The sequence below is a fragment of the Carlito syrichta genome, unplaced genomic scaffold (assembly GCF_000164805.1).
Source record: "Carlito syrichta isolate Samal-C Ts95f unplaced genomic scaffold, Tarsius_syrichta-2.0.1 Scaffold304479, whole genome shotgun sequence".
NCBI lineage: Eukaryota > Metazoa > Chordata > Mammalia > Primates > Tarsiidae > Carlito > Carlito syrichta.
This window is the reverse complement of record NW_007248575.1, coordinates 261,391-272,562: the sequence shown is the minus strand read 5'-3', so window position 1 is coordinate 272,562 and position 11,172 is coordinate 261,391. Positions and strand designations below refer to the sequence as shown.

The following is an 11,172-nucleotide window of genomic DNA, read 5'->3' as shown; positions in this document are numbered from 1 at the left end:
GCTTCAATTTTTTTGGAATAGTTTGAGAAGTATTGATATTAATTCTTCCTTAAGTGTTCAATAGAAGCCATTTGATCCTGGTCTTTTATTTGTTGTAAGACTTTTTGTTACTGATTCAACATCATCACTTGCTACTAATCTGTTCAGGTTTTATATTTATTTTTGTGTCAATCTTGATGGGTTGTATGTATCCAGGAATTTATTAGTTTCCTCTAGGTTTTCAAATTTACTGGTTTATAGTTGTTCATAATAGTCTCTAATTGTTCTTTATTTTTCTGTGGTATTTGTTGTGACATCTCCTTTTTCATTTCTAAGTTTATTTACTCATGCCCTATATTTTTTCTTAGTCCAACTAGCTAACTTTTTATTTTGTTGATTTTATGTATTTATTCCAATCTCAATTTTGTATATTACTGCTCTGGTCTCTATTATTTATTTTTTTCTTCTCATTTTGACTTGTTTTGTTTATACTTTTCTAGTTCCTTGAGCTGCGTGAATAGGTTATTTATTTAAAGTCTTTCTAGTTTTTTATGTAGACATTTATTGCTTTACAATTGTCTCTTTACACTGCTTTTGCTGCATCTCAGGTTTTTCGCATGTTGTGCTTCTATTTGAACTTGTTCTGAGAAATTTTTAAATTTTGCTTTTAATATCTTCCTTCAATCACTGGTCATTCAAAAGCATGTTGATGAATTTCCATGTATTTGTGTATTTTGTTATTGATGAATAATTTTATTCTTTTGTGGTCAGATAAGATACTTAATAGCATTTTGATTTCTAAAAATTTTTGACACTTGTTTTGTGTCTTAATATATGGTCAATCCCGGAGAATGTTCCATATATGTATGTATTCAAAAGAATACATATTCTGCAACTGTTTTATGAAATGTTTTATAAATATTTGGTAGGTCTATTCTGTCTGTGATACTGTTTAAATCTGATGTCTTGAGACCAGCGAAAAATACAGTCAAGATGGCTAAAGGTGACCCCAAGAAACCAAAGGGCAAGATGTCTGCTTATGCCTTCTTTGTGCAGATGTGCAGAGAACATAAGAAGAATAACCCAGAAGTCCTTGTCAATTTTGCAGAATTTTCCAAGAAGTGCTCTGAGAGGTGGAAGACAATGTCTGGGAAAGCGAAAGCTAAATTTGATGAAATGGCAAAGGCAGATAAAGTGTGCTATGATCAGGAAATGAAGGATTATGGAGCAGCTAAGGGAGGCAAGAAGAAGAAGAATCCTAATGCCCCCAAAAGGCCACTGCCTGGATTCTTCCTGTTCTGTTCAGAATTCTGCCCCAAGATCACAAACCCTGGTATCTCTATTGGAGATGTGGCAAAAAAGTTGGGTGAGATGTGGAAGAGCTTAAGCGTCAGTGAAAAGCAGTCTTACATCCCTAAGGCAGCAAAACTGAAGGAGAAGTACGAGAAGGATGTTGCTGACTATAGGTTCTAAAGGAAAGTTTGATGGTGCTAGGGTCCCGCTAAAGTTGCCTGGAAAAAGGTGGTAGAGGAAGACGAAGAAGATGAGGAAGAAGAAGAGGAAGAGGAGGAGGAGGATGAATAAAAAACTGTTTATCTGTAAAAAAAAATAAATCTGATGTCTCTTCATCAATTTGTTTTTGTCTAGATGATCTTCTCAATGCCAAGAGTGAAGTGTTGCTGTCCCCATTTCTTACTGTATTTAGGTCTGTCTCTGACTTTACACCTAATATTTGTTTTATATAACTGGGTGCTCTGGTATGATGTGCATCTATAGTTTGAATTATTATATACACTTGCTGAATGGATCTTTTATCATATATAAAGTCATTCTTTTTCTCTTTTTATAACTTTTAACTCTTAATCTGCTTTGACTGGCATAAGTATAGCTACTCTTGCTTGTTTTGGTTTCTGTGTGGAATATTGTTTTCCATTCCTTCACTTTCAGTCTATGTGTATCTTTATAGATAAGGTGAGTTTCTTGTAGGCAGTATATAGTTAGGTCTTGTTTTGTTATTCACTAAGAAAGATTTTTGCTTTTTTTTTGAGTTGGAGCCTCACTCTGTCACCCAGACTGGAGTGCAGTGGCCGCTCCCGGCCACTGCAACCTCGACCTGCTGGGCTCCGGCGATCCTTCCGTCTCAGCCTTCCAAGTAGTTGGAACTACAGGTGCGTGCTACCACACCCGGCTAAATTTTAAAAAATTATTTATTGTAGAGATAAGGTCTCGCCAAGTTGCCGAGGTGGGTCTCGAACCCATGGGCACAGGCAATCCACTCACCTCAGCCTCCCAAAGTGCGGGATTACAGGCTGAGCCACTGAGCTCGGCTAAGAAAGTATTTTTTGACATGGGGGATTCAACCTATTTATTTATTTATTTGTTTATTTTATTTATTTATTTTTTGAGTTGGAGTCTCACTCTGTCGCCCAGACTGGAGTGCAGTGGCCGCTCCTGGCCACCGCAGCCTCGACCTGCTGGGCTCCGGCGATCCTTCCACCTCAGCCTTCCAAGTAGCTGGAACTACAGGCGTATACTACCGTGCCCGGCTGATTTTTTGATTTATTGCAGAGATGAGGTCTCATTGCCCAGGCAGGTCTCGAACACGCGGGCTCAGGCAATCCACTCACCTCAGCCTCCCAAAGGCGCGGGATTACAGGCTGAGCCACCGAGCCCGGCTCTATCTGCTTTCTTATAAGACCTCTTATGATATACAATTATTATAATGATGATTCATCCAAAATTTTGTTGTATTGTAGTGTGAAGTATATTTAGTTTTGTGTTTGCCATTTTGCCAGAAGAATAATTTTTAATTGTTTTTATCAGTACTTGCTATTTGTCCTTGCTTCTAACATAGCATTTCTTGCTCTAGTTGATTACTACTATTTTCATACAATTTTATGAGCTGTACCAGCTAACTTTTTATTTACTTCTTGTTATCTATGTATATATCAATTGATATATATGTATGTATGTATATACATTTACATATATATTTTCTTGACCACATCGAAGCTCTTCATCGAATCTTATTTGCCAGAGCTCATAATCCCTTTAGTTTTATAATAGCATGGAATATGCATAGTATAGCTTTAATTCTTCAATTTCTTAGGGTGCTATTTTATTTGACTTTTTTGCTTGTTCTTTTGTTCATTTTTAAATTTTTGTAGCATCTGGTTGAGGGTCTCATGTTGAAATCCTTATGCTTATTACTCTTGTTGAAAGGAAAAAAATTATTGTGCGCCTACATTTCAATTAAAAGCAGTACAGAGACACATCATTGGCCTGAGCTGGACCATGGGCAGCTTCAGATCACAAATGCTGACTCACAACTCCTCCTCATCGGTTCAACACTGTTTACTGGCACATATTCTCTCAGGGTGAGCAGATGAACTAGTAAGAAGTTATCTTAGGTTTCATGAGAGCCTCTTGGCTTACCAGGGTTTTAGATGTGATCATTCTGGATTTATTTCTACTCAGCTGCATTCATTTTTAACTCTAAATCTGGTCTTTGTTTGTCTTTTCTCCTTCTTCTCATATTACCTCCAGATGGTTTTGAGGTCAAATATCCTAGCTTCAGAGGCAATTTTTTTTAATGCTATTTTTTACAGTGTTGACTTTGACTTTTTTAGGGCTCTACCCTGAGTCTTTTGTGGATTTCACATACCCTTATTCCTCCTTAATTTATATAAAATGTAATTGGAAGAATTTTTACAGATTCTCTGGGGTTTCTTGTCTTACCTCTCATTTTGGTTCACATTTTATTGACATTGGTAGCTGTGTGTGTGTGTGTGTGTGTGTGTGTGTGTGTGTGTGTGTGTGTGTGTGTGTATTTGTGTGTGTGTTACCACAATTTTTTTTGTTGCTTGCTCCTAAATTTGCAGATATAATACTCTTCCTTATTTTGCAATGTTTTTGGTACTTTTGAAAGAAGAGTGTAGAATACATATACCTTTAATCTGATATACTTCCCTTAAATTTAAAACCAAACAATTTTATAAAAGTAGAGCTAAATGTAAGGCCTGGCTCACTTCTTTTTCAGTGTAAACCTAGAGGATGTGGTATAATTTGAGAAGTAAGCCGCAAGGTGGCCAACTCAAATAGCAGAACAAGAGAAAGGGTATGTATATTTTTAACTTTTTCCAGAAAAATTTTTTTAGAAGAATCTCTTTTCTCCATGTTATTTCATTCATAAAGTGACACCTTGCATTTTATTTTTTATTTACTGGAGTTTTATAGATTTTTTGGTATATCTGTGTATACCATGTATAGATTTCACATATAGCCATTCCTCTCTGTAGAACACAGACATTAGTTCATGTTGAGAGTGGGGTTTGAACTAAAGAACAAACTCAGGCAAAAGTAGCGACCACCAAGAGCAGCATTTTAACAATATGTGATCATTTTGAGATCTTTTTAGAAATATTATCTGTCTTGCCATTGTTGCAACTTAATATTTCATGGGACCTAGTATATATCCAAATATACTTGTTTAGAGTAGTAATTTCTATTCAAAGAACATTATTGGATAGAACGGAAATTTTAGTTGGTATGTATTTACTGCTTACTGTACATGCTTTGCACTCATCAAATCTTTGCACATACATTATAGTATTATTCCCATTTTTTTCAGAAGAGGAGACTGTGGCTCACTGAGGTTATATGTCTTGCCCAAGGTACATACAACTAGTAAAATGTGGTGGTAATTCAATTTTACAATGATTAAAAACTTGGGTTTGTAGTCACATGACTTGGGAATAAAATCTTGTCTCTACTGTTTGTGGGGTTTAAGTCATTGGTCAAGATGCTCCTCTGAGTCTCAGTTTCCTTGGCCATGACATGGACATAATAGTAGCATCCACCATAAGGATTCATAAGGATGCAATGGAATAAGTTACATATGAGCATTAGCAAATGACAGGCGTATAGTAAGGATTCAGTAAATGCTACCTATAAGAACTGTAAACAACTTATTTCTCCATTGAAAACAAGCAGTTATATCAGAGGAAGAAATTCCTGCAAATCAGTCTGACAATCAGAGTTTAAGTGATCTTTGTAGAAAGAAAAGAAGGTAGAATAGTTTTGTTTATGAATTCTCTTGATAAAAAAAAGAAGAACAAAAATCCAACATGTTACTTTTATAGGCTCATTAAGAAAATAATAAGAAGTTAGACTACATCCCATACTGCTCCTTTTGAAGAATTCGATCCCATAAATAATGGCTAAAAACCAGAAGACTATAACTCGTAAGTGAAAGTTTGAGAAGAAGCTCATGAGATTTAACAGTGTTGTCAAAGTGTGCAATGAAGTAGTTGAGAAATTGGACTTTTTAATCAGATGCCAGAATTCTCTGTCTAATAGTTGTGTGACCTTGGCCTATTTCCTCATCTTTAAAATGGAGGTAAGGACTTCTGGCAAGATGGCGACAGGGCAACCTGGTCTGTGAAACCCTCTGCAAAGGAGAACTGCAGTGGGTCTCTGGCTCTCACCCCCGGGGCTGCGGACCCCCAAATCTCAGCCTGCTCTTCATACGGAGTTCGGCCGTTGCCACCGCTGGGGCATCACAGGGGACTGGACAGCCACTGCAGCACAGATGCCGCTGCCGCAGCAGCCGCAGCCGCCACAGTTGCTGCTGGTAGCACATCGCACGACCCAGGCCGGAGGCGATCCATGACTTCAGTCCTTGAAGCCTCTTCAGGGAGGAAGATCTGCTGGGATCACTGCCACCTCTCCTATGACCAGGGCGTGCTGCCCGCCGTGAATCTCCTGCCTGTGCTCTGAGGCAGGCATTCATCTCCAGTCTCCTCAGTTCCTGTCCGGCCCCACCCACTGTGGGGCAAGCAGCTGAGATAGCGCCACCTGCTGGCGATTCAAGGTAACAACACTGAAACGGGAGAAAAGTTTAAAAAGGACATAGGCCAGAGTGGTGAACGGAGGGTGATCTGAAATGTCCTTCACAGCAGACCAAGGGCAACTGACCCTAACTGCAAACTAATTTACCTGCTTCAGAAGAAAGCTAAAAATCAGAACTGAAAGGCCATTGTACTTAAATGAAAAGTCTCAGAATGTGCTTCATTGATTCTGTTAGTTTAATGATTAATTCTATTCCTACTGTTTGTTCCTTTTTTCCCTCCCTCTTCCTTTTCTTCTCTTTTCTTCTCACTGTAAACCATATCTTTGTATAGAGGAACAGCACACCAATAAGGTGGTTGGTTAGCTTGTATGTTAGCATTACTATATGTTTTATTTTTTTTGTATGGGAGTTGGTTCATCAGTAGCTGTGGTCTATTGTTTTTATCTGTTTGAGTATAGGTCTCTCTCTCCATTTGTTGGCACAAGTTTGTTTCCCCCCTTACTCCTCTATCTCCCCACCCGCCTCTTCAACCCACTGTCGGCTCCATTCTCTTCCCTCTGCTAACCACATTTATTCAGGGAGTAAACCTACAGCCCCCACTGCATGGACAGATTCCAAGGCAGTCGGAAAGTGGGTTCCCAGACTAATCCACACACCTTTCAGTGAAATACCAGGACCTGCAGATAGATTTTGAATCACAGCTCCCCCCTTAAGTAAATCTCAAAACTGCAAAAAGGACCACCCCCAACCTACAGTGCAACTCCAGAATTGAACAAAGTAAGAGGACATACATAAAGAATAGGAGATTGAACAAGCAGTAGTAAAAGCAATCCCTTTACCCCTGAATAACAGAATTAAAGAAGACGGACACATGGAGGGAAAGAAAATGTAGGGAGGGAGAAAAACTGCACAAATGAAGAAAAACCAAAAGAAGAATATAGGTCTCACATAGACCCCTGGGAGATCAGACACTGAGAAAACAGATTCTGGATCAAACAATGAAGAGCCCCTAGAATGTCTGGTCACGTGCAACAAACACAGACATCAAGACATTAATGGAGAGAATTAAAAAAATTAGGGAGAGACAAGAGGAAAAAAGGAAGGAGCTGATGTCAGAAATAACAGCAGTAAAGAATACTGTGATGGAAATGAATAACAGACTAATAAGCACGGAAAGCAGAATTAGCCAAGCAGAAGAAAGAATCTCAGAGCTTGAACCAAAACACAGAACAAAACCAAACTGTCAAAAACATAGAAAAGAAACTCAAAAAGACAGAAAAAAACCTGCAAGAGATGAATGATCACTTCAAGAGACCAAACCTAAGAGTATTTGGGCTTCCTGAGGCAGAGAGAGAAACAGAAGCCACACTGGAATAAACATTTCATGAAATCATTCAAGAAAACTTCCCTCATCTCATCAAAGATGAAAAAATTCAAACACAAGAGATTCAGAGAGCCCCTGCAAGACAACAAATGAGAAGACCAACTTCCAGACAAATAATAATTCGCCTAAACAAAGTAGCTATAAAAGAAAAAATCCTAAAGGCATCAAGAGAAAAAGGCCAGACTACCTACCAGGGAAGACCAATAAGAATAGCAGCAGATGTATCCACAGAAACCTTCAGACTAGGAGAGCCTGGAGCCTATCTTCAAAGTTCTGCAAGATAAACAATTTCAACCAAAAATAACCTACCCAGCCAAACTAAGCTTCATTAGTGAGGGAGAATTGAAATCTTTTCCAGATGTCCAATCCCTAAGAACCTATGCTGCCACCAGACCACCTCTACAAGAAACACTTAAGAAAGTACTGAACACAGAAGAAAAAGAAAAAAGAACAACAACATTCTTCACAAGAGTACAGGCAAAAGATTAAAAACACACATGAGCCAACTCCAAAACCCAAAGAAAGACAACAAACAAACAGGAAAAACTCAGGAAGAACTTTATGACAGGGAACAACTCTTGCATTTCAATTATTAGCCTAAATGTGAATGGACTAAATGCACCACTGAAAAGACATAGTATGGCAAGATGGATAAAATATCATCAGGCAACAATCTATTGCCTTCAAGAGACTCACCTCACTAGAAAGGACACCCACAGACTCAAAGTAAGAGGATGGGAAACAAACTTTCAGGCGAATGGAATACAAAAGAAAGGAAGAGTAGTGATCTTAATTTCAGACAAAATACCCTTCGAGCTACTAAAAATCAAAAAAGATACAGAAGGCCACTACATAATGATAAAAGGCTCAATCCATCAACAAGAAATATCTATCCTAAACATATATGCACCCAACATAGGTGCGCCAACTTTCATAAAGCAACTTCTAGGAAAGTAAAGAAAGATATTGACCCTAACACCAACATAACTGGGGACTTTAATACCCCACTCACAACCCTAGACAGATCATCAGGACAAAAAATCAGCAAGGGAGATCCGGAACCTCAATGTGACTTTGGACCAAATGGACTTAATTGATGCCTACAGAACACTCCATCCAAAGACCACAGAATATACATTACACTCATCACTGCATGGAACGTATTCTAAGAGCGACCACGTAATTGGCCATAAATCAAGCATAAGCAAATTTAAAAGGACCAAAATTCTACCATGCACCTTCTCGGACCACAGTGGAATAAAAATAAACATTGACATCAACAAAGTTCCCCCAAAACCCACAAAGACATGGACACTAAACAGCATGATGCTAAACAACTCCTGGGTCAATGATGACATCAAAACAGAGATCAAAAGATACCTGGAAACAAATGAAAATGAAGAAATATCTTACCAAAATCTCTGGGACGCCTTGAAAGCTGTAGTAAGAGGGGAATTTTTATCCCTACAAACACACATGAAGAAAATGGAAGGAACACAAATTAACAACCTAACAAGCCACCTAAAGAAGCTGGAAAAACAAGACCACAAAAACCCTAATTTCAGCAGAAGAATCCAGATCATCAAAATAAAGGCCCAAATCCAGGACATAGAAGACAAAAAGATAATACAAAAAATCAATGAAACAAAAAGCTGGTTCTTCGAAAGGATAAACAAGATCGATGGTCCCCTAGCTAAACTGACCAAGACAAGATGAGAAAAAACCCAAATGAGCACAATCAGAAACAAAAAGATGAAGTCACATCTGACCCTCAAGAAATACAAAAGATCATTAGAGACTACTACGTACACTTGTATGGAAACAAACTTGAAAACCTTAAGGACATGAAGGACTTTCTGATATCACACAACCTACCTAGATTGGAACAAGAAGAAATTGAGACCCTAAATAGACCAATAACAATCAAGGAAATCAACTACATAATAAGAAAACTTCCTATAAAAAAAAACCCTGGTCCAGATGGCTTTCCAGCAGAATTCTACAAGACATTCAAGGAGGAGCTGATAACAATCCTACTGAAGGTATTCCAGGCGATTGAAAAAGATGGAACTCTCCCCAAATCATTTTACGAATCAACATCATATTGATACCCAAGCCATTAACGATCCAAAAAAGAAAGAGAACTACAGCCCAATATCTTTGATGAACATAGCTGCTAAAATTCTCAACAAGATCCTAGCAAACCGAATTCAGCAATACATCTCAAAAATCATCCATCATGACCAAGTAGGCTTCATTCCTGGGTTGCAAGGCTGGTTCAAAATTTTAAAACCATTAATGTAATTAAATACATCAACAGATGTCAAAACAAAAACCACATGATTATATCATTAGATGCAGAAAAAGCTTCTGATAAAATCCAGCACTCTTTCTTGATAAAAACCCTTGAACATCTAGGTATACGGGGAACATACCTCAAAATAGTAAAAGCCATCTACGAGAAACCCACAGCCAGCATACTCCTAAATGGACAAAAATTAGAACCATTTCCCCTGAAAACTGGAACAAGACAAGGATGCCCACTCTCACCCCTCCTGTTCAACATAGTATTGGAAGTCCTGGTGCGAGCAATCAGAGAAGAGGAGGCAATCAGGGGTATCCAAATAGGAAAAAAGGAAGTCAAGTTATCTCGTTTGAAGATGATATGATGGTATACCTTGAAAACCCAAGAGAATCTGTCAAAAACCTCCTTACACTGATAAAGGTCTTTGGCAAAGTCTCAGGATACAAAATAAATGTACAAAAGACAATCGCATTTCTCTACACCAATAATAAATAAACAGAAACCCCAATAAAAAACACAATTCTATTCACAATAGCCACAAAAAAAATGAAATACCTTGGCATCTTCCTAACCAGAGACGTGAAAGACCTTTACAATGAAAATTACAAAACACTGCTCAAAGAAATCAAAGATGACACAAACAAGTGGAAAAATATCCCATGCTCATGGATTGGAAGAATCACCATTGTGAAAATGTCCATCTTACCTAAGGCAATCTACAAATTCAATGCAATACCCCTCAAATTGCCAGCAACATTCCTCTCAGACCTAGAAAAGACAACACAGAAATTCATATGGAAATGCAAACATCCAAGAATAGCCAGAACAATCCTCAGCGAAAAAAGACAAAGCAGGTGGTATCACATTACGAGACTTCAAATTTACTATAAAGCTACAATCATCAAAACAGCTTGGTATTGGTATAGGAACAAGGATATAGATTAATGGAATAAAATTGAGATTCCAGAAGCAAAACCTCAATTTCTCAACCAACTCATCTTCGACAAGGCCTCCACCACCTACCACTGGGCAGAGGAGAACCTATTCAGTAAATGGTGCTGGGAAAACTGACTGACCATGCAGAAGATTGAAACAGGACCCCTATCTATCCCCATGCACAAAGGTTAACTCCAAATGGATCAGAGACCTAAATGTAAAACCTCAAACCATAAGAACCTTAGAAAATGAAGGAAATACTCTCATGGAAATCGGAACTGGCATCCAATTCCTGACCAAAACCGGAAACCCACAGGTCATAAGAGAGAAGATAGACAAATGGGACCTTATTAAACTGACAAGCTTCTGCAAGGCCGAAGAAACCATCAAGAGAGCAGGGAGACAGCCTACAGACTGGGAAAAAGTATTTGCCAACACCAGGTCTGACAAAGGTTTAACATCCTGGATCTACAAGGAACTAAATCGTGTTGAAAAGAAAAAGACAAACAACCCCATTATAAAATGGGCAAAAGATATGAACAGACACTTCACAAAAGAGGGCATCCAAGCAGCCAACAAACACATGAAGAAATGTTCAACCTCCCTAATCATCAGGGAGATGCAAATCAAAACCACACTGAGATACCACCTAACTCCAGTCAGAATGGCAATTATCAACAACTCAAAAAATAACAGCTGTTGGAGAGGGTGTGGCAA

At 38.3% G+C, this 11,172-nt stretch overlaps 1 pseudogene; it reads left to right on the top strand.

The window, feature by feature from the left end:
- The first annotated feature begins 972 nt into the window (after positions 1-972).
- Positions 973-1,563, top strand: LOC103262403 (annotated as a pseudogene).
- Positions 1,564-11,172: the final 9,609 nt, after the last annotated feature.